Source organism: Pongo pygmaeus, chromosome 15 (assembly GCF_028885625.2).
Source record: "Pongo pygmaeus isolate AG05252 chromosome 15, NHGRI_mPonPyg2-v2.0_pri, whole genome shotgun sequence".
NCBI lineage: Eukaryota > Metazoa > Chordata > Mammalia > Primates > Hominidae > Pongo > Pongo pygmaeus.
Window position 1 is genome coordinate 50,331,450 of NC_072388.2, and position 22,729 is coordinate 50,354,178.

General features: G+C 40.6%; 1 protein-coding gene across 6 annotated transcripts in view; it reads left to right on the forward strand.

The window, feature by feature from the left end:
• FRMD6 (FERM domain containing 6) overlaps nucleotides 1-22,729 on the forward strand; it is a 240,754-nt gene that overhangs the window by 159,618 nt on the left and 58,407 nt on the right. For 2 of the 6 annotated variants that reach the window (XM_054448687.2, XM_054448689.2), the window contains exon 1: nucleotides 1,898-2,035. The exons of 2 other annotated variants lie outside the window; for them this stretch is intronic. The gene's annotated coding sequence lies outside the window, so the exon portion shown is untranslated. Of the gene's footprint in view, nucleotides 1-1,897; nucleotides 2,257-22,729 lie in introns of those variants that run through there. 2 more of the 6 variants (XM_063651221.1, XM_063651223.1) reach the window with 2 other exon arrangements.

A 22,729-nucleotide genomic window follows, 5' to 3' on the forward strand; every position in this document is an offset into this window, starting at 1 on the left:
AGACAAAAATGAGAAAAAAAGTGCAATCCTCTACCTTTAAATGCCTACACTGTCCTCAACTATTGTTATCCAATTTTTAATTTTAGTACATTAAGTACAACTACATTTTTTTTTCTTTTTCAGACAGGGTCTCACTCTGTCACCCAGGCTGGAGTCCCGTGGTGTAATCATATTTCACTGTGGCCTCAACCTCCTAGGCCCAAGCCATCCTCCCACCTCAGCCTCCTGAGTAGCTGGGGCTACAGGCATGGGCCACCATGCCCGGAAAATTTATTTATTTTTTATTTTTAGTAGAAACAAGGTCTGGCTATGATGCCCAGGCTGTCTTGAACTCCTGGCCTCAAATGATCCTGTCACCTCGGCCTCCCAAAGTGCTGGAGTACCACTAATTTAAAAGGCAGTCATTGAAACATATTTCTTGTTCTCTTTTCCATAATGGAGTTATGACTTTAAATCATAAGTACAGTATCCTTAGAAACTGCCCAGCTTTATCAGAAATAAGTTCTGAACGTACTGTCAATTGTGAAAAGACAAAAGATCACAGTTCCTAATATTCAGTTCTAATGGCATGGTTCCCAAAATGTAAAAGCTGTGTCTGAGACAATTATTTCAAGAGAGCTTCAGCTGTAAATGAACACAAAACTGAATTCCTTTGCCATGCAAACAAGAGGCATACTTTCAACCAGTAACAGCTGGCTTCATATATTCATCTTTGGTTGAAAAGAGCAGGGCAGTTTTAAAGTTGACTTCTGAGAGCATCAGATTTTGGATAGTGTCCTTTCTCAGGTCCTGTTTCCTTGTCTCCTCATCCTATTTTCAAAGCCAGACACATAAACCCCGCACTCCTTTAGCGAAGGGCTCAGTGAGGGCGTTTTTGCCACCCGTGGCCAGGGGTCATTGGGTCAGCCAAGTCAGAGGAAGCCTAGAAAGGCAGAAGCCCAGGAGGTTGACGCCCTGCGGGACTAGGGGCCAGGTGCTGGGTGTCTCTCCTTTCATGTGCGGTCCCCAGCAGCAGGTCCTGGTGGGCGCAGAATGACTGGAGAGGTGTGGCTCACCCCCTCCCCAGACCCCGAGGTGGCAATGAAACCTCCAGCTCCTGGCTTGATTCTTTGTGCTATAAAAAATCTTCCACTGGCCCTTTGCATCTCTCGCCCTCCATCCCCCAAAGCCACTATCGGGAGGGGACAAAAATAATTTCTGAGGGGCCACGGGCACTAAAACCACAGCAGACAGAGGCTGTGTCTACCTGAGGAACTGGAGAGGTAGAGTTTGCGGGGGAGGCTGGGCCTCCTCGGCGGCGCCCCCTCCATCCAGCGTGAAACCCACGGGGCGCGGCGTCTCGAGTGGCGGGCGGGCAGGTGGCTGCGGGATTCACGAAGCCTCCTCCGCCGGGGACCGCCTTCTCTCGGAGTGGCCTCCCCTCCGGCGTTCCGCTTTAGTAAGGCTACACTCAGGCCAAACAGCCGCCCCCGGCCAGCCCGACCGGGCTCTGGAGGGAGCGCCCCGAGGGAGTCCAGCCGGCGGCGGAGAGGGCCACTCGGCCAGAAGGTAGGGAGCTGCTGGCGTCCCCACGCACCTCCGTCTCCACAGCAGGGGGAAAGGCCCTGATCGCCGTGGTCCACACCACCGCGTCCACCTGAGGCTCGCCTCGCTTCCTGGGTCCCCAGAGGGGTGGCTTACTCCGCTTTCTCCTGCCCCCAAGTGGCCGCACCCCTCCGCGGGACGCTTGGTTGGGTCCAGGGCGGGGCGGGCGGGCGCTCCCCGTACTGCCGCTAGCTCCGCTCGCAGCTCCCGCGGCTCGGCTGCCGCCGGGGCCAGTTGGGGCGGGTCGGGGGCGGGGTCTCAGGGGGCGGGGATTCGGGGGGCGGGTCGGGTCGGGTCGGGAGGCGTGGGCGGGGGGCGGGGCGGACGCGGAGCGCTCCTCTGGCTGGCGGGGCCAAGGGGCTGAGAGGAGCGGGGCAGGCTTGGTGCCGGCAGGAAGACTCAGAGGGCTGACCAGAGAGCCCAACGCCTGGTGCTCAAGACTTTCTCCGAGGTATGAACAAGAACCAGGCGTCTGGGCCCTTTCCGCTCGCCCCATCGCTCAGCCGCCGCGCCCCGGACGCCCGCTGTGCCCCCTGCCGGCGGGGCGGCGGCGGGACTGGGTTTCGGGAGGGTTTCTGGAAGTCGCGAGTCCCAGCGAAGGCAGTGCGCCGCTCTCCGCCTCTTTCTTCGCCTTCTTCTCGCTGCCTTAGCTCTGGGTGTCGGGCACCGGCGGTAAGGTCGCTTCTCCGTGAGTCGGAGCTCGCCCACTCCGGGACGGGCGGACGAGGCCCTAGGGCAGCCGAGCCCGGCAGCGGGGGAGGCGTGGAGCTCGGGGCCGCTTCAGCGGCGGGGGCGGGAGGCTGGTCCCGGCTGCAGACTGCGCGCCTGGGCTCCGTGCGCCGTGCCTGGTCCTCTGCATCGCGGAGGTCCCCGGATCACAGGGCTCCCTGGCGGGCCCCGGCACCAAGGTCTGTGTCGCTGTGGCTGGGCGCCGGGACTAGCACCCGAGTCCCGCGCTCCCGGGGGCTGCGCCGTGCCGCCTGTTGTGCGCGCGCAGAGGCCGGACAGCCCGGCTGCGGGAAGGGACCCGAGCGCAGGGTCTGCCCCGCGTCCCGGAAAGTGCTAGTCTGCGGAGCCGGAGCTTGAGCTGGGGCAGATCCGCGCCAGACGCGGGCCTGGGTGAGATACGAGTTGGGGGCGCGGCCTGCAGAATTTGGGTTTCTGGAGGAGCTTGCGGCGCGCTGGCGGAGCCCCAGGCGAACCAGGACCACCGGATTCGGCTCCGGGAGGGCCAGGCACTGTCAGGTATGGACAGCTGGGGTCCACCCGTGTAAGTGTAAAGTCTACAGAGATTAAAACAACACCTCGAGTCCTGGGACAGCATAACCTAATGGTGCGGACGTTTTCTTAAAGGCACGAATAGATGGGAAAATGTCAAAATAAGCATATTTTAAAGTTGAAAGCTGGCGGATTTTCAGGCCGTGCAGTTGTGTAGCTAGTGTCCAAAGAAATATTAGCTCGTTTTCCCCCTTAACACCTTTTCATTTTTATTTTTTTAAGCAAAATCTGTTTTGCCAGTATTTCCCTCAGGAGCTGTGCATTGCTCACAGCAGGGAAGGAAAACTTCAGCAAGCGTTCTCAGGTTGCTTCTGACTTCCAGACTCTGCTCTCCAGCATTTCTGAATGTGGAGAAGAAGTATCTCTTGCTGGATTTTCCGAGTATGATTCCCTTCTGTTCTTCTCTGCGACCGGGCAATGTTTGTTTATTGGTTTTATAAGCATCTATTTAAATTTAGTTTTTGCACGAAATACTCCCTCTTGCCACAGGGTGTAGTTTGGGGTTTAGAAAATGCTGTTGGAGAAAGCTGCTAGTGGCTTCATTTTCCAAGAATGTAAGTCATTTCCTTTCTGTGATTTCAGGGAGTTGATATTTCACAGCATCAAAACTTTGTGGGGAAAATTTTCCGTAATACATCTGTCATTAAAAAGGCTTGTGACTTTTGGGTTTCCTTCTTAGAGCAGTGCATGAATTTAGGTTCAGCAGCGTTAAGGATGAGAAGTTTTTTTTTAGAATTTAGAGCATTATGAGACTATTGTAGAAATTTTAACAACCAGGACCTACAAGTGGCCTGCAGGATGGAGAGTGGGGGAGGGGAGAAGACCAGAAGAGAGGCAGGAAAACAGATGCCTTTGCTGATATCCTTTGTAGTATAAAACTTAACAGCACCACAGCACCTAATCATTTTCTCAGGTGTGGCTTTGAGAAATAAACGTTTTATGTTAAAAATGAAAATACTTCACAATATGAGACAGCTGGCATTTGAATACTTTTCCCAGTATGTTTGTAAACATTTTGGATTCATATTTCATATTAAAATGGACATTTAGTAGGATTATTAGATGAAAAGGGTCCCCCAGGGGATATCTAATATCAAATTATCTGCAGGACATCTTCTCCAGAAAGCAGACTGACTGTAATATGAACTAATTTTCCCCCTTTGAGTTGCTTGCAAGAATCTCTGAGATCTGACACTGATGGGCTACAGTAATCAGCAGTTCTTGCAGTACTCAAGACATTTTAAGGGGCAGGAAATCTTTCCTATTTCCAGTATCTCCTTTCTGGGGGCAACAAGGGTAAGCTGCTAGTTTTAAGTACATAATTTGAACTTACAGATTTAAGATGCTCCTGGCTGTACAGGAAAACGCCTGAAAACAGCATGGGCCTGGATGAAGACGCTGCTTTTGAAAGCAAAATGCCAGTGTGCTAGGTAGCAGTTTTTAGTTACAAATTCTTAAAAAAAATCGTTACTCAACTAGGTTAGCTGAATTGGGGGGGTCTTTTTTCTAGTTTTTGGATTTTGTTTCCACATTTAACTATACTTATAAAGCTTTTGGCTTTCTGAACTTATGATGTAATAGACTGCATAGCCTTTTGTGGCAGATGCTTGGAATGAAAGTTTCAAACATAATTGTTTTTGACTCAGCTGTCAGGTTCAGAGTTGAGTGTAAATGAGTCCTGTCTCACAACTAACTTTTTTGATAAAGGAAATCTTTGTAGTTTTTGATTTGGATGTTGCACACTTTGATTTCTAAAGTTGTGGGGTTTTTTTTTTTTTAAGAAAAATAAAACCTGCAAACAATTATTTTTTTACATGAAAGCCAGTACCAAGAAAAGATTAATTCAGTCCAGATGTAAAAATGTATGTGAATTTTAGATTTGGATGATCTCAACAAGTTTTCCCTTTTGTGGATGGGACTGCCTGGATCCCAGATGGCATTCACAAATTATCCCTTAGGTAGTTTTCTGAGTTGAGAACGAAATTTCTTGGGCTTTCCCTAAAATCATTTTAATATTAAGTCTTCTAAAGGATAGAAAGTTTTTTGCATTTGTACATTTTTGCATTTTTCTGTTCATTAATACAAACCTCATAAATGCCCTAGTTTGGTAGATGAAGCATATTTCTTTCATAAGTGGGAAAACAGGAGGTATTCAGTTTGTGTATCCTTGTGGGTAAAGCATAGAAACTTTGGCTTTCATTTTTGCAATTTCAACTTTCTTCTTTTAAAGTAAGAAAAAAAGTTTTAAGTGTATTTACAGTCCTCAATAGAATCCTACTGTAACACAGTTTGTGGATTCAGGTATAGCAACTGGTCCTTGTTTGATGATCCCTTACCTCCTCCCCACCCTCAACAAGGAACAACAAACACAGTTTTTTAAAAAGTCAGTATGTTTTTAAACGTGTACTCCCAGTACTAGAGTTATAAAGGCTGTTTGTTGCACACATTAAAATTATGTATTTTTAGAAAGTCTTTGTATGATTATATCATTACACATTTTGGGAGTGTGTTTATGTCGTGATTGTGTATAAAACAATAGAGAGTTAGGAGAGTGGAATGGGAAAGATTTAGTGAAGGAGTTTTATGAGTAGTGAAATTTCAGTTATAATGTATGTTCCCCAAAACCCAAACAGGAAAAATGTTATCGTTGGTCTCTGTGGTTAAACTTTGGTACAGAGGGTAGTTGAGAGGGCTTTCTGAATTGCACATTATCCTGAGGAAGAGGCTTTGGGGGCCTTTAAAAATAAGTAGAAACAATTTAAAGGGATAATTTTAGAGGAACGAGGAAGTGGAATACTGGACATTGAATTGCAAGGAAAACTTAAAGTTAGAAGGATGAGTATTTAAAACAAGGCTGAAGTAGAGAGAACTTACTGTTTAGAAGTGTAGATTAAAGAATAAGGTATTTTTAGCTGAGAAAAAAGGATTAGAATGATTAGAATTAAGGTGCCCTATAAGGTCTGTATACAACTTGAAATAGGACTGCTAATTGATAGTTATCCTGGAAACTTTGCCTGTCTTCGTGTTGAATCACTAGTTTGGTGTTAAATAATGTGCAGGGACTGTATGCTTATAACTGTATCCCGTACACTCCAAAAGCCACTTCCCATTTCAAAGACTGGAAACATTTTTTGTTTAAGTGCTAATGATTCCACAAATATTTAATTAGTCCCCCAACATTTGAGGAAACTACTAATGTCTACTTCCCATGCTGTGGGACCAGAGGGGGCTCTACAGCAGTAATGGCTGAAGTTATTATGAAGTTTTAGGTAAAAACAAGCAATCTGTGCTTCTCATTACTTTATTCGATTTAGTGATGTAATTACTTCTGATGCAAGTCTGTGTACGATCACTTTTTATATATATCAAATGGAACAGAGCAGTCATGCAGTATATATACCATATTGATCAAAGATGAATCACAGAACACTGAGAAGGGGAAAGAAATCATTGATCTCTCAGCTGATTATATTACTTGAAGTCAAGAAGAGAAAAATGTGCTGAAACAAATTCACAGATGAACCAAATACAGTCCCAAGGAGAAGGCAGTGTTTTCCTGGAGCTTCCTTGGAGTTGTCTGTAGCATAGCATTTTCTTTTCTTTTGTTTTTTTTGAGACGGAGTCTTGCCCTGTCGCCCAGGCTGGAGTGCAATGGCCTGATCTCAGCTCACTGCAACCTCCACCTCCCGGGTTCAAATGATTCTCCTGCCTCAGCCTCCCCAGTAGCTGGGATTATAGGTGCCTGCCACCACGCCCATCTGATTTTTGTATTTTTAGTAGAGGTGGGGTTTCACCATGTTGGCCAGGCTGGTCTCAAACTCCTGACCTCGTGATCTGCCCGCCTCGGCCTCCCAAAGTGCTGAGATCACAGGCTTGAGCCACCGCGCCCGGCTAGCGTGGTATTTTCTTGAATGTCTTTCCCCACCTGTATGGCCTTAACTTAGCAGAGTTAAATTGATACATCAAGAAACTAGGTAGAGATTTGGTCATTATCCAGGTCATTGCATTAATGTGCTGATAATTGGGATAATTCTGACCAAAAATATCTATTTAGACTCTCAGTATTCCAAATGGATCCTCTTGGGGGTGTTTTCAGATGTTTTCCAACAACATTACCTTTGTACATGTTTTATACAACTTTCAGCAATAATGTTTTACTGGTATATGAAGACAGAGGGAAAAACAATATTTTGAATTAATTTATAGCCACAGTTTCATGTGAGGGAGGAAATCATTTTAAAAAATTAAGCAATTTCTTGATGCATATTTTAGGAAATATAATGAAGTTTCTCACTTAGCTTTTCAGATTATTTTTCTCTCTGATTGGGCTAAATAAAATGTAATTAATTTTCTCCCCACAGGTAGTAGCACTTGTGTGTACGGTTTCAGTAGATGACTTCTTTTTTTTTGGTCCCTGTAGCTTTATTTCTTTGAACATGTTACTGAATTATACACAACCAGACAAATGCACAGATCAGGAGTGTACAGCACAAAATGATCACATCTGGGCAACTAGCATCCAAATCAAGAAACAGAACCTTACCAGCCTCTCTTTACAGTCATCATATTTGCCCCCAGGATAACCATTATGCTGACTTTTATTGTCATGGATTAGTTTTAAACTGTTCTTGGACTGCATTTAAATGCAATAAAATACACGTTTTTTTGGTCATCTTTAGCTCAGCATAATGTCATGTGATATATCCAAATTGATGTAGGTAGCAATAGGTCTTTTTTCTGTTATTTCTGTGAATGAATATGCCCAGTTTCTTTATCCATTTTGTTGGTGGATATTTGGGTAGTTTGAGGACAGTACATGGTAGGTGACCTTTTGATGGCTCTAAAAAATGTTAAGCACTTTGGGGTTGAAAGCAGAGTATGGTCTTAAGATTAAAAGAGAAAAAGTAACATTAGAGGTAAGATGTGAGAGGAAAAAAAACAATCTTAAGAAAACTTTAAAGGTTCAACTCAGCCACTGTATCCTAAGGATATAGTGTGGAATATACCAACTAGATATCACCAGATTTCAACGGAGAATTGGTAAGAGGAAGGAGGCCTTAGGTGTCATCTAGCCAGCCCCATCATTTTTCAGAGATGGAGGCACTGCGGCCTCAAGAGGTTGAATGATTCATACAAAGTCTCACAGCTGATGACAGTGCCAATAGTAGAAGCTGCTCTGTCAATCTTGTCTCCTCTAGTGCCACATGCTTGTTGGAGAGAGAGAAGGCAAGATCAGGGCTACCAGCTGTAGCTGTGCAGGTTTTGCCATACAAGGTGGGTCGGAAAACCAGCTCCCTACTATGTAGTCCAAGCAGTGAGTCCATCGGGGGGCTCACTGCCTGGAGGATGGGTGCCCTTCTCTGATTCATGCAAAGGTATTCTATGGCTCTGTTCAGATAGACTCAGATCTGCCCAGAGAAAATGGATCTGTAGCCCAGTGAGGCAGAATTTTTCTTCATTCAGCCTGCTGTACCTCTGCCCTCCATACAGAGCTCTGTTGGGGCTTGCCTTTTCCCTTTTCTCTCTCTCCCTCACTTCTAGGGCTTCCTAATGAGACTTTGGGTTATAAGTATCAAGTAGGAGATCTCTTGAGGTCCCTCTTGATTCACTCTTGTTGTTCCATAAATGATCTAGGATGGACCCTAATTTCAAAGGACTGCTTTGTCAATATTTTCAGAATAATTCATCCTTAAGAAAATGTTTCAAAAATTCATTTTTTGGACTCCTCCTGCCTTTATGCTTCTCCCTCTTTTCTGTCTTTTTGTGTCTTCCTTCCACCCCCATCCAGTTATCATTTCTTAAAGATCCCTGGAAACATCCAGTCTTTATCTACTGAGAGCAGCAGTGAAATTCTGACGCTAAAATCTGTGGCAGTCTCCAGGAAGTACTTATTGTAAAACATAAGATTATGATTTCACTGAGAGATCTAACAGATAAAACAAAGTGCTTGCAAAGGAAAACTATTCATGTATACATTTTCTTTTATGTTTCCCTAAAGAATAAAGGACAGTTTTATTATTTAAGAAAAGATTCAGAGCTTCAGCTTAAGCTCATTAAAAAGGTGAAGAGAAGGTAAAATTAGAGAATTTTATAAATATGTAGTATTTATATATCCTACCCGAATAAGATACTGCTTATCACAGCAAAAATTTAGCATATGTAATGTTAACAAATAAAAAATATGCTAACCATAGGGCCACAGCTCTGACAAGTTGCTCATGAAATTACTACAGAATAGAGTAATCCATACTGAAGACAGCATAGAAGAGGGATAGTAAAATATAATGACAGGAATGAGGTCTTTGAGATCAGTCACCTGGGGCCCAAATCCAGACTCCAGTATTCTCCGATGTGTAACCTTGGGGAAGTTACTTAACTCTCTACACCTCTTTTTCCTCATCAGTAAAGTGGGAGATAATTATAATAGCTATCCCACAGGATTGTTCTTATTTTTAAGTGAAGTGGTACGTGTAAAACAAATGGCATGGTCTTTGATATATAATAAATGTCTTACGTGATGTTAGCTATTGCTGCTTAAGACAAAAAGAAGTGATGTATAAAAGGACTTACAGTTTTATTGGAGGTTCCCAAGCCTTCATTTATAAGCATTTCATGAGATTTAACTTTGTTTTTTGATGGCATTAAGCAGGCAACAAAACCTAGTATTTCTCAGTTACAGATACTGGCAAGTCTGTGTTGCTGCAGTAGGAGCAGCTGGCCTGTCGCACTGATTACTAATTGATTGAGTTATTTTTCCTAATTCTCTTCTAATTTCCAGCCGTCTCAGTCCTTCAGCTTCTGTCTGCTAGATAATTGTTTCTTTCCATATGTCAAAAAAGCCAGCCTGCAGATTTTTAAAATTCTCCTTACGGTGACTGATGTTGTGCAAAGTTCTTTTAAAGAGTACCACTGAGTGGCCCATGTCTTTTTCTCATGTTCCCTGTATGGCTTCATGTGAGTACTTTTGAAGAAAGCCACTATTATTGATATAAAGCAGTTCTTTATTCCCACCCCCTAACCATTGGCACAGTTTATATAATGTAGGTCAGAACCATTTGTGATTTTCTGTTATGAGGGCCAGAGTTTGAGATTTTAAACCATTCATTCAGAGAAACTTAAGAAAGACACAGTTAAGCACCTTAGAAAGATACATTTTCATCTAACTAGCCTAATTACAAGCTCAGCTAAAAAAGGTACAGGATCCTCTAGAAGAATCGTGCTGTATCATTCTGATCTGTTTGTTAAAGGGCGGGCGACCTAGTCCGGATAACCCAGTTCCCCGTTTTGATTGTGCGTGTAAAATCTTGAGCTTAGTAAACTTAGCACTTTAAAAATGTTCACTAAGTCCATCAAAAACCAGGTTTTATGTCTTTATGAAGTATTCAGGACTGTGCTGAATACTTTGTGCAATGTGTTTCATTTCTAGTTGGGGGAACAAAATACATGTGTGTGAAAAGATCTTAGATGTTTCCAGGTGAGTGTGAAGTTGAGCTTTGGTTTTAGGGTCCAAAATCAAGGATGGTCACATAGGATGTTCCCAGCCTTCCTGGGGCCACTGGATTTATACTGGATAGTGAAGTCAGGCTGAGATTTTTCTATCTTTCAAGCCCATAGAAAAGGGGCTTTTCTAGTAGCAACAGAATGTGCAAGATCTGGTAAAAATCTCAAATATTAAAAGACAACTATGAAATTAAAATTATTAAATGTTTAAATTCATGCATTCAATATAATGTATGCCTAGTATATGCCAGGCACTGGTCTAGTTCTGAGAGATGTCAGTGAATAAAATAAAGAAAAAAAAAAAAAAACTCTGCCTTCGTGGACCTTATATTCTATTAGGAGGCAATCAGCATAAGAAAATAAGTGTTGTAGTATTTTGGAAGGTAATAAGCCTGATGGGAAAAAGAAAAAGTAGAGCAGGCTAAGGGGACAGTAGGAGTGCTGGGGGAGGGAGGCAGGGACCTTGCGATTTGGAGGAGTATAGTCAAGGTAGGCCTCACTGAGAAGAGGGCTTGAAGGAGGAAGAGAGCCACACAGAGCTAGCTGGAGAAAAAGTGTTGCAGCAGAGGGACTAGTGAAGGCATCAGGCAGAAGCATGTCTGATGTGTTCCAGGAACAGGGAGAAGGCCACCAGTGGTGGAGCATTGAGAGCAGGGAGAGAAGGAGTAGTAGATAAGGTTAGAGATGTTTGGAGAGCACATGTTTGGCTTGTGTGGACCGTATTCAGGACTTGACTGTGAGTGGAACGGGGAGCCAGGTTTTGTGCAGAGGAGTGAGTTGATTTGATCTGCATTTTAATAGAATCACCGGTTGCTGTAGGAATCTGGAATTTAGGGAAGAGGTCTAGGTTGGAGATACAAATTTGGAAGTTGCCAACAGAATTTGGATGAGATCACTTGGGGAATATGTGTAGTCAGAGAAAGAGGCTTATGGACCAAGCCTTGGGGCATATCAGTATTTACAGTTTGTAGAGAGAAGAAGAAATCACACACATAATCCAAGAAAGTGTTTTAAGCCAAAGTAATTGTACACATTTTTCCAACATAGTGAACCCAATTAAGTGTCTCTGTTCCTTGAGTAACAATGTTATCACTAGAAGATATTGTGAACTCTATTGATCTACACAATGGAAGAATGAACTATGAGTTGTTTTTCTAATTGTGATGATGGTCTTGGGCTAAACCTGGATGCTTCATCTTTTAGAGGTTGTGTTGATAACGAGGAGTCAGTAAAAGAAAATCAAAAAGGAGCAAGCAGAGGATAGGAAGAAAATTAGAAAAATGTCCCGGTAGTCAAATAAAATATCTCCAGCAGAAGAGTGGATCAGTTAGCTCACATGTTGCTGAGAGGTCAAGCAGGGTGAAGACTGAGAGTTGCTCATTGGATTTAGCAACCTGGGGAGTCATTGGTGATGATGACAAGAGCTGTGTCACTGGAGAAGTGGGGATGAAAACCTTATTGGAGTGGGTTCAAAGATAATAAAAAATTTATGAAAGATAACTATTACTTGTAATTCAGTTTTGTATATTACAAATATTTAATATTGGATGTGGGTACGTTTTAATATGCCTGGTAGGATGTGCAGTGGGACTTTGGAAATGGGAATGTTGGAGGCCATGCGTATCTTCAGCAGGCTTTGTCAGGGTTAGGGAGCCTTTGAGCTTTTCCCTAGTTATTATTGGTAGGGTAGGGCTCTAGTATATAGATTGTAGTTTGTATATTTTGAAATAGAGAAACAGTTCTATGCAGTTTTTTAGTTCTTTGTTAAATGTCTTTGGATGATAACTATATCCTGAAAATACTCATACTTTGTTTAAAGACTTTTTCATTTCTAGTAAAGATGTGTTCTTTAATTCAACCTATTGATCCTTGTCTTAGATTGTTTTTTGATACTATAATGGAGTACCACACATAAGGTATTCTGTCCATAAAGAATGGAAGTTTACTATTGACATTCTTTACAAAACTAGAAAAAAACTGTTTAAAAATTCACATGGGACCAAAAAAAAGAGCTTGAATAGCCAAGGCAATCCTAAGCAAAAAGAACAAAGCTGGAGGCATCATGGTACCCAACTTCAAATTATTAGAGCTACAGTGACCAAAACAGCATGATACTGGTACAAAAACAGACACATAGAGCAGTGGAACAGAATAGAGAGCACAGAAATAAGGCCACACACCTTCAGCTGTCTGATTTGTGACAAACCTGACAAAACAAGCAATGGGGAAAGAATTCCCTATGCCTTGAATGGTGCTGGGATAATTGGCTAGCCATGTACAGAAGATTGAAATTGGACTGCCTTCTTATACCATATACAAAAATTAACTCAAAATGGATTAAAAGCTTAAATGTAAAGCCCCAAACTGTGAAAACCCTGGAAGACAACCTAGGCAATACCGTTCTGGACATAAAAATGGGCAAACATTTAATGATGAAGACACCAAAAGCAATTGCAACAAAGGCAAAAATGGACAAATGGGATCTAATTAAAGTAAACAGCAAAGGAAACTGTCAACAGAATGAACAGACAACCTACAGCATGGAAGAAAATATTTGCAAACTATGTATCTGACAAAGGTCTAATATGTAGCATGTATAAGGAACTTAAATTTACTAGAAAAAAATCCATTAAAATGTGGGCAAATGACGTGAACAGACACTTGAAGACTTGCACGCAGCAAATAATTATATGAAAAGCTTGTCATTGATACCGGAGAAAGCAAATCAAAACCACAGTGAGATACCATCTCACACCAGTCAGAATGGCTATTAAAATGTTAAAAAAATAACAGATGCTGGCAAGGTTGTGGAGGAAAAAGAATGCTTATACACTGTTTGTGGGAGTGTAAATTAGTTCAACCATTGTGGAAGACAGTGTGGTGATTCCTCAAAGACCTAAAAACAGAAATACAGTTAGACTCAGCAATCCCTACTGGGTATATACCCAAAGGAATATAAATCATTCTATTATAAAGACACATGCATGCATATGTTCATTGCAGCACTATTCACAATAGCAAAGACATAGAATCAAGCTAAATGCCTATCAGTGGTAGACTGGATAAAGAAAATCTGGTACATGTATATCATGGAATACTGTGCAGCCATAAAAAAGAATGTGATCATGTCCTTTGCGGTAACATGGATGGAGCTGGAGGCCATTATCCTCAGCAAACTAATGCGGAAACAGAAGTACTGCATGTTCTCACTTCTAAGTGGGAGCTTAATGATGAGGACACATGGACACATAAAGGGGACGTACACTGGAGCTCACCAGAGGATGGAGGTTGGGAGGAGGGAGAGGATCAGGAAAAATAATTAATGGGTACTAGGCTTAATACCTGGGTGACAAAATAATCTGTACAGCAAACCCCCATGACACAAGTTTATCTATATAACAAACCTGTACTCATACCCTTGAATTTAAAATAAAAGTTAAATTTTAAAAAAAGGAAGTTCATTCAGCCTATGGTTTTGGGGGCCCTGAAGTCCAAGAGCACGGCACCAGCATCTGGCCCAGGTCATCCCATGGTGGAACGCAGAAGCAAGGGCAAGACAGAAAGCACAAGGGGCTGGACTGGTCTTTATAACAACCTGCTCTTGTGATAACTACATTAATCCACTCATGAGGACTTGACCCTCATGACTCAGTCACCTTTTGTTAGGCCCCACTTCCCAATGCTATTGTATTGGGGATTAAGTTTCCAGCACATGAACTTTTGGGGGACACATTCAAACCATAGCAGTCGTTTTTCATGAAAGGTGAGACATGTGCTTTGAGTTGGCTTCTTTTTCAGCAATGGTGATAGGTTTGATCTGAATAGGCCACACAGCATAGTGCCCCACTGGCCTGGAAGCCATCATTCACAGAGTAGATGGCTCAGGTTAGTGAATCCCAAGAGCCAGAGCAAATTGAGTAATAGAAAAATTGCCTCGTTAAAATTTTAAATACCTTGTTGATGACTTTCATCATGAAGTGTTATTTCAAAGCATGTGATTAAGCAATTTTCATAGTTCTGCATTTTATAATTATGCACCAAGAATTTTCTCTTCTGGGAACTACCTTTGAATTTTGCTGTCTGTAATACTATCATCAAAATGAATTAACAAGTGTCTGATACTAATTATCTTTTCTTTCTCTAAGCTTATTAAAATGCTAACACATAGGCCTTTAATGCATAAGTATTGTTTTTGGATAGTTAAAAGCTTAGAGTGATTGGTAGAATGAAAACTTTGTTACATATATTTTAGTGTTTGGTAATACCAAAGTATAGTATTAGTCTTTAGAAAGTTGCTAATTTAGAAAATGCTGGAAAGGGCAAAGACTTTCGTTTGCAGTGGATTAGGGCACAAGGTTTTTGAGAAGTGGAGCTCTGGTGATTATATGTGTGTTTCTAGTGGGTTGTGGTATATGCATATAATGTCAGCATTCTCTTAGGTACTGCTTTGCCAGCACTGTTTTATTCGTATCATTTTGAATGTTTTTTTCAGCTGAAACTTGTAAGTTACTCTACAGTTAGTTAAGTTACAGTACAGTTAGTTAGAATGTAATTGGCTTGGAACAGAAATACACAAGGCCAATGTGGAATAATTTCGCAGTGCTGAGGATTTTACATTGTAGATACTGGAGTATGCAGAGGTATAAAACTGAGCAAGTTTTGAAATAAATCTTATGTCACTTGTCAGTGACTACAGAATAAAGTCCAGATCTCTTAGGGTGGAATTCATCATGCCGGTCCAGAGTTGCAAGTCTGTGGCCCACCAACAAGTTTGGCTGCAGACATGTTTTGGCTTTTAACATAGTTATTTGCCAACTTTTAAAAATAGAGAAATTTTACATTAAAAAAATTGCATTTTATACCTTCTCTTGAAAAATTTGAAGGCCTGGCAAGGTCTGTTGTAGCAACATAACAGCTTCCCCCTTTATACGGGGTATGTGCTCTGTAGTCTCCCACAGTCCCTGGCAGAGACTCTCTTGTCCCCAACATTGGGACCAAGCCGCTGTAGGCATTTTTCATCCTGCAGGCTTCACTTCTTTGCTCCTGCCCTGGTAGGCATGTGAGTTTGCTAACCTTGTGTTTAGATACTTATTTTTTTCTCAAAGTTCCTTAAATCTAGCTAAATTGTTCTTCCCATTGTCCTGTCTAATGCATACCCACTTCGTCTACCTCATGTTTCTGCTTCTGGCTTCTCCTTCCGCTGCATCCGAGCTGCATGTTGCTTATGTCACATCATTGGAACTTAGCACATTTCTAGCTCCCCAGCTGTACTAGTTTCTTGAAGACAAAGATTATTTAATTTACTAACACCTAGCAAATTTATTTTAGATCTTCTAGCTTAACTATTTGCTATGGTTTGGCTGTGTCCCCACCCAAATCTCATCTTGAATTTAACTCCAAGAATTCCCATGTGTTGTGGGAGGAACTTAGTGGGAGGTAATTGAATCATGGCGGCGTGTCTTTCCCATGCTGTTCTCATGATAATGAATAAGTCTCACAAGATCTAGTGGTTTTAAAAATGGGAGTTTCCCTGCACAAGCTCTCTTCTCTTGTCTGCCGCCACGTGAGTTGTGCCTTTCACCTTCTGCCATGATTGTGAGGCCTCACCAGCCACGTGGAACTGTAAGTCCAAAAAACCTCTTCCTTTTGTAAATTGCCGAGTCTCAGATATGTCTATCAGCAGCATGAAAATGGACTAATACTCTATTGTTAGATTTAGCTTCCAGTGGGTGGTAATCTATGATTATAGTGACACCTGTAGAAGAAGTAGAACGTAATCAAAATCTTATGTGAAATCTACTTCCTCAAATAGTGCTTTCTTAATTTACTATGCCATTTCCTTTGTAGCTTTGTAGTAACATTTATATAATCGATTTGCATATGAATTCACTAAACACCTCATTTATTGCCATTTCTCTAGTTCTGTTACATAGATGGATGATGCTTGCAGATGAATGCGTCATTACTATGTGCCATTTTATTATTTTAGATATGCTTCTTCCTAATGACTAATACTGTTTTAAATGTCTTATCTTTTTATTCATTTGGTAAATAGTATGTCTACTGTGATGCCTTCCCTTTTGAAGCTTTTACTGTTTAGCTGGAAAGGCAGATTTAAATAATGGAGTACATAATAATTTAGTTTCAAAAAGTGTTACTAAGAAGTAGAGGTGCTGTGAGACTTTAGGGCAGTCTGATCTGGTCTAGGAGTGGGGACTGAAGTGGGAATTGCAACAGGACTGAATTCTGAATTCTTTAACTTTCTTATATATATTCCATGGCAGTTTGTAAAGTAATTGGAATGTAAAAGTTTAACCTTACAAACAAAATATAATTTCGTAACAAAATAATAGTTAAAAAGTTTTTTCCCTGAGAACTTAACTTGGCTGTTGTCATTGCGTTAGTGATAAACAAAATTATGATTTATAGCTCTAGAATTTATTGTTTGGTACCTGAGTTGAATTCTGTTTAAATAAGTAAACAAAGGACAAATGGGAAATTAGGCTAGAAATTTCAGATATTAGCCTGGCACAGTGGCTCACACCTGTATTCCCAACACTTCAGGAGGCTGAGGCAAGCGCATTGCTGGAGCCCCTAAGTTTGAGACCAGCTTGGGCAACATGACGAAACTCTGTCTCTACAAAAAATACAAAAGTTAGTTGGGTGTGGTGATGCGTGCCTGTGGTCCCAGCACTCTGGAGATTGAGGCGGGAGGATTGCTTGAGCCTGGAAGGTCAAGGCTGCAGTGAGCTGTGATCATGCCATTGCATTCCAGACTGTCCCGCCTGAGTGACAGAGCAAGATCCTGTCCCCCCAAAAAAAAAAAAAAAAAAAATCAGATATGAATAGCTTACAAAAGCAACTTTTATTTTATGAAACTATAATTATTTCAAAGGTATTTATAATGAGGAATTTTCTCATGGCTTTTAGAAATAGGATATAAAAAATAAACTTAGTAATCCCCCAGCAGTTACTAGTGGATAGCACCTTTATTTTAATACTTGCAAGCCCATAACTGAAAAATTAATACTTTATCAGTTGGAAGAATGAAGTAATATGGTATCCTGAAAAAAACTTGGCAGTAAATTTACTGACATGTGTGACCCAAAATATGGAGTGGAATTTTGTGTGGTTGCGTGTGTTTTATCACAACAATCAGAAATGTTTTATGTATTTTCTTCCAAAGAAAATAGAATTCTATACTTAACCCATCTAAATATAGTGGTAAAGTTAATTTTTTGCATAGTTTAGTGACACACTGAAACCAAGGTCAGCTGCAGTGGTGCCATTTCTGAAATCTCTTTTGAGGAACTCACGTTACTTATAATTATAGCAGGAGATTCAGAAAAATTGACATGTTTAAGGGTTTTACTTCAAAGAAACCCAAGATTTTCAAGTGTAATATTAAGGATATTTAAGGAAATTAAAATCAGGAACAGTTTTTAATAAATGTTAACTCATCTAGAATTTAAAATAAATTCTAATTAAATCTTAAAAATCTTTTAAAACTCAAATACTCATTTTCTGAACCCTCATTCATTTTAAATCTGTGAAAGAGGATGTTGAGAGCTAATGGTTTGTAATTGACTAAATTATTTGCTTCTACAGGTGCCTAGAGAAATGTAAAGAGAAATTTTCATGAAATATAAGTTGTAGAGTAAAACCTAGCAGGGAAAACTAATTGAAGTTATTTAACTTACAAAACAACATTTCCTTTAATTACTGCCTTACATACTGAACTAGGCTCATGTTGCTGATGAGTAAATTTTCAGGAAATTTTAAATCAGTATGTTATAGATACAGGGTCTAAATTAATTCACATTATCAGTCATTTGTTCAGAGCAGCTGTTACCCTGAAAAATACTCTATTAATTTATAGAACTGGTTAGGAAAGGGAAATGAAAGTAAAGGTGTTTTGAAATGATTACATATTATACATTTAAGGGTAAGATACTAAGGATAGTTGCTTGATTTACTCTTTAGAACTTATTTATTTATTTATTGAGATAGAGTCTTACTCCTTTACCCAGGCTGGAGTGCAGTTGCATAATTTCCGCTCAGTGCAACCTCCGCCTCCTGGGTTCAAGTGATTCTCCTGCCTCAGCTTCTGAGTAGCTGGGATTACAGGCTTGCACTACCATGCTTGGCTAATTTTTGTATTTTTAGTAGAGACGGAGTTTCGTCATGATGGCCAGGCTGGTCTTGAACCCCTGGCCTCAAGTGATCTGCCTGCCTTAGCCTCCCAAAGTGCTGGGATTACAGGCATGAGCCACCGTGCCCAGCCCAGAACTTTGTAATCTTTAAATTAGAATGCATAAGGCTGTGAAGCTCGAATGAAATAATGCTGGTGTTTTTGTTGTTTTGAGACTGAGTCTCCCTCTGTCACCCAGGCTAGAGTGCAGTGCCACAATCTTGGCTCTCTGCAACCTCTGCCTCCTGGGCTCAAGTGATTCTCTTGCCTCAGCCTCCTGAGTAGCTGGGATTACAGGCATGCACCATCACACCCGGCTAATTTTTGTATTTTTTAGCAGAGACGGAGTTTCACCATGTTGGCCAGGCTGGTCTCGAACTCCTGACCTCAAGTGATCCACCCACTTCAGCCTCCCAAAGTGCTGGGATTACAGGCATAAGCCACCATGCCTGCCCAAAATCAGCTTTTTAAATGTTGAATCATATGCAATAATAAAATAAACAAATTTTAAGTAGATAATTTGATGAGTTTTGACAAATGTATATATCATCACGTAACGAACACTGCAGTCAAGATACAGAACATTTTTGTCAAGCCAAAAAGTATCCTACAGCTCCTTTTTAGTCAGTCTCCTCCCCTGCCACTCTAGATGCTTTTGTATCTGGCATGTTTCACTTTAGCATGATGTATTCATCCATTTTCTTGCACATATCAGTAGTTCCTCTTTATTGTTGGATGGTATTCAGTTGTCACAATTTGTTTATTCATTTACCTGTTAGTGGATATTTGGATTGTTTCTAGTTTGGAGCTATTATGAATGAAGTTACTATAAGCATTTATGTATTATATAAGTCTTGGGGGACATAGCTTTTCATTTCTGAGTTGTAAGTGAATGTTTATAAAAAACTGTCAAATTCATTTTCAAAGTGGCTGTATCATTTAACATTCCCACCAGCCATGTCTGAGAGTTCTAGTTGCTCTGAGAGTTCTAGCTGCTCCAGATTCTCACTAAGATTTGGTATTGTCAGTGTTTTTAACTTTAACCATTCTGGCAGGTGTGTAGTGGTATCTGACTTCGATTTTTACTTGCATTTTCCTAATGACTAATAATGTTGAGTATCATTTCAAGTGCTTATTTGCTATTTGTATGTCTTTGGTGAAGTGACTGTTTAACTTTTTTGGCCATATTTTTAAGAGTTGCATTGTTCTTGAGTTGTAATATTTATATATTTTTGGATTTAAGTCTTTAATCAGATATGGTTTTTATTTTTCCAAATATGTTTTGAAAATGTATTTTCTGTTATGATTTCTTTGTCATTTTTTAAGTGACTTTCGAAGGGCAAAATTAAAAAGCAAAATTTTTGTGGTTCATGTTTTTAATGCCCTAAGAAAACCAGGGCAACAAAAGATCTTCCTCTGTAAGTTTTCTATGACTTTCAGAGTTTTAGCTTTTCAATTTGGGCCTGTAGTTCATTTCACAGTAATTTCTGTATAAGGGCTGAAGTAGATTGGAATCAGATTGTGGGTTTTTACCGAAAAAAAAAAGTCCCTGGGATTTTTAAAAACTTTATTTTGAGGTAATTTAATTTTAATTTTTTTAGAGACAAGTCTCACTCTGTTGCCAGGACTAGAGTGCAGTGGCATGATCGTGGCTCACTGCAGCCTTGACCTCCTGGGCTCAGGCAGTCCTCTGCCTCAGCCTTCCAAGTAGCTGGGACCACAGGCATGCACCACCACACATAGCTAATTTTTTATTTTTAATTTTTTTTTGTGGAGATGGGGGTCTCACTATGTTGCCCAGGCTGGCCTCAAGTGCTCCTCCCACCTTAGTCTCCCAGAGTGCTGAGATTAAAGGCATGAGCCACCGCACCTGGCCTGAAATAATTTTAGACTCACAAGAAGTTGCAAAAATAGTGTAGAGAGTCTCCCAATGATAATCAACTGCAGTCTGTTTTCAAAACCAGGAAATTTACACTGGTACAGTACTATTAACTAGCCTTGGATTTCTTCAGTTTTTATATGTACTCATGTTTAACACTAATTGAACTTTGGTTGTAGTTGCATTGAATATGTAGATTAGTTATGGGAGAATCAATATCTTAACAATATTGAGTCTTCCTATTAATGTACATTTTTATATATTTAGTTAGGTCTTTTTTTTTTTTCTTTGAGATGGAATCTCACTCTGTCACCTAGGCTGGAGTGCAGTGGTGCAATCTCAGCTCACTGCAACCTTCACTTCCTGGGTTCAAGTGATTTTCCTGCCTCAGTCTCCTGAGTAGCTGGGATTGCAGGCGCACATCACTCCCGGCTAATCTTTTGTATTTTTAGTAGAGATGGGGTTTCGTCATGTTGGCCAGGCTGGTCTCGAATTCCTGACCTCAGGTGATCCACCTTCCTCGGCCTCCCACAATGGCGGGATTACAGGCGTGGGCCACTGTGCCTGGCGGTTTGTATGTTTTATCATGAACATATGTTAAATTTTATCAGCTGTTTTTCTGCATCTATTGAAATGATCATATAATTTCATTTTTTCATCTCTTATGGTGAGTAACATTGATTTTTGAATATCAAACCAATCTTGCGTTCCTGGGATAAAGCCAACGTGGTCATCATATGTTATCCTTTTGGTATATGTTGCTGAATTCAGTATACCAAATTTTGTTAGGAATGTCTTGTCTATGTTCATGAGGGATATTGGTCATTTAAAAAATTTTCTTATAATGTCACCTAGTTTGGGAAATGATGTCTTCATAGAAAGAGTTGGGAAATATTCCCCTTTCTTTGGTTTTCTGGAAAAGCTTGTGTAGAATTGGTATTAATTTTTTATTTGAGCATTGATAGAGTTTACCAGTGATGCCATCTGAGCCTAGAATTTTCTTTGTCATAAAATTTTTAACTAAAAATTCAATTCATTTAATAACTGAGGGATCTTCAGAAAGTTCACAGAAAATGCATATTATGTATGGATTTCAGAATGGTTTTGCACCGAAATAAACTCATATTAACATGTTATAAGATACCTGAATAGGATCTAGTTTGATGCACTAAAAAGAGTAAGACAGCAGTTTGAAAAGAACCCCTCTCAGAGCAACATGAATTCTGCTGAAATTGAGGCAAGAGTAAACATCAAATTTATGGTGAAGCTTGGGTAGAAGAATGGTGAAATCATTGGTGCTTTACAAAAAGTTTATGGGGACAGTGCCCCAAAGAAATCAGCAGTTGGTGGATAACCCACTCGTTTTAAGAAGAGACTAGCAAATGTTAAAGATGAAACCTGCAGGGGCAAACCATTCACATCAATTTGTGAGGAAAAAAAATTTGTCTTGTTCATGCCCTAATTTAAGAAGACCAACAATTAACAGCAGAAACAGTAGCCAACACTTAGAATCTCAATTAATTCAGCTTACACAATTGGAACTGAAAAATTTAATTTGAGCAAACTTTGCACTAGATGGGTGGCAAAACCATTGTGCCCAAATCAGCTACAGACAAGAGCAGAACATTCATTGGAAATTTTAAAGAAATGGGATTAAGATCCTGAAGCATTTCTTCAAAGAATTGTAACAAGAGATGAAACATGGCTTTACCAGTATGATCCTGAAGACAAAGCACTTTCAAAGCGGTGGCTACCAAGAGGTGGAAGTGGTCCAGTCAAAGCAAAGGTCAGGGCAACAGTTTTTTGGGATATTCAAGGCATTTTGCTTGTTGACTATCTGGAGACCCAAAGAATTGTAGCATCTGTTTATTATGAGAGTCTTTTGAGAAAGTTAGTCAAATCTTTAGCAGAAAAATGCCTGGGAGAGCTTCTCTGGAAAGTTTTTCTCCACCACAACAATGCTCCTGCTCAATACCTCTCTTCACACAAGGACAATTTTGGGAGAGTTTTGATGGGAAATCATTAGGCATTCACCCTACAGTCCTGATTTGGCTCCTTCTGATTTCTTTTTGTTTCCTAATCTTAAAAATCTTCAAAGGACACCCATTTTTCTTCAGTTAAAAATGTAAAAAGACTGCATTGACATGGTTAAATTCCCAGGACCCTCGGTTCTTTAGGATGCACTAAGTGGCTGGTATTATTACTTATAAAAATATCTTGACCTTTTGGAGCTTATGTTGAGAAATAGAGCTTATATTCTTTATTTTTATCTTTTAATTCCATTTTTTCCGTGAACT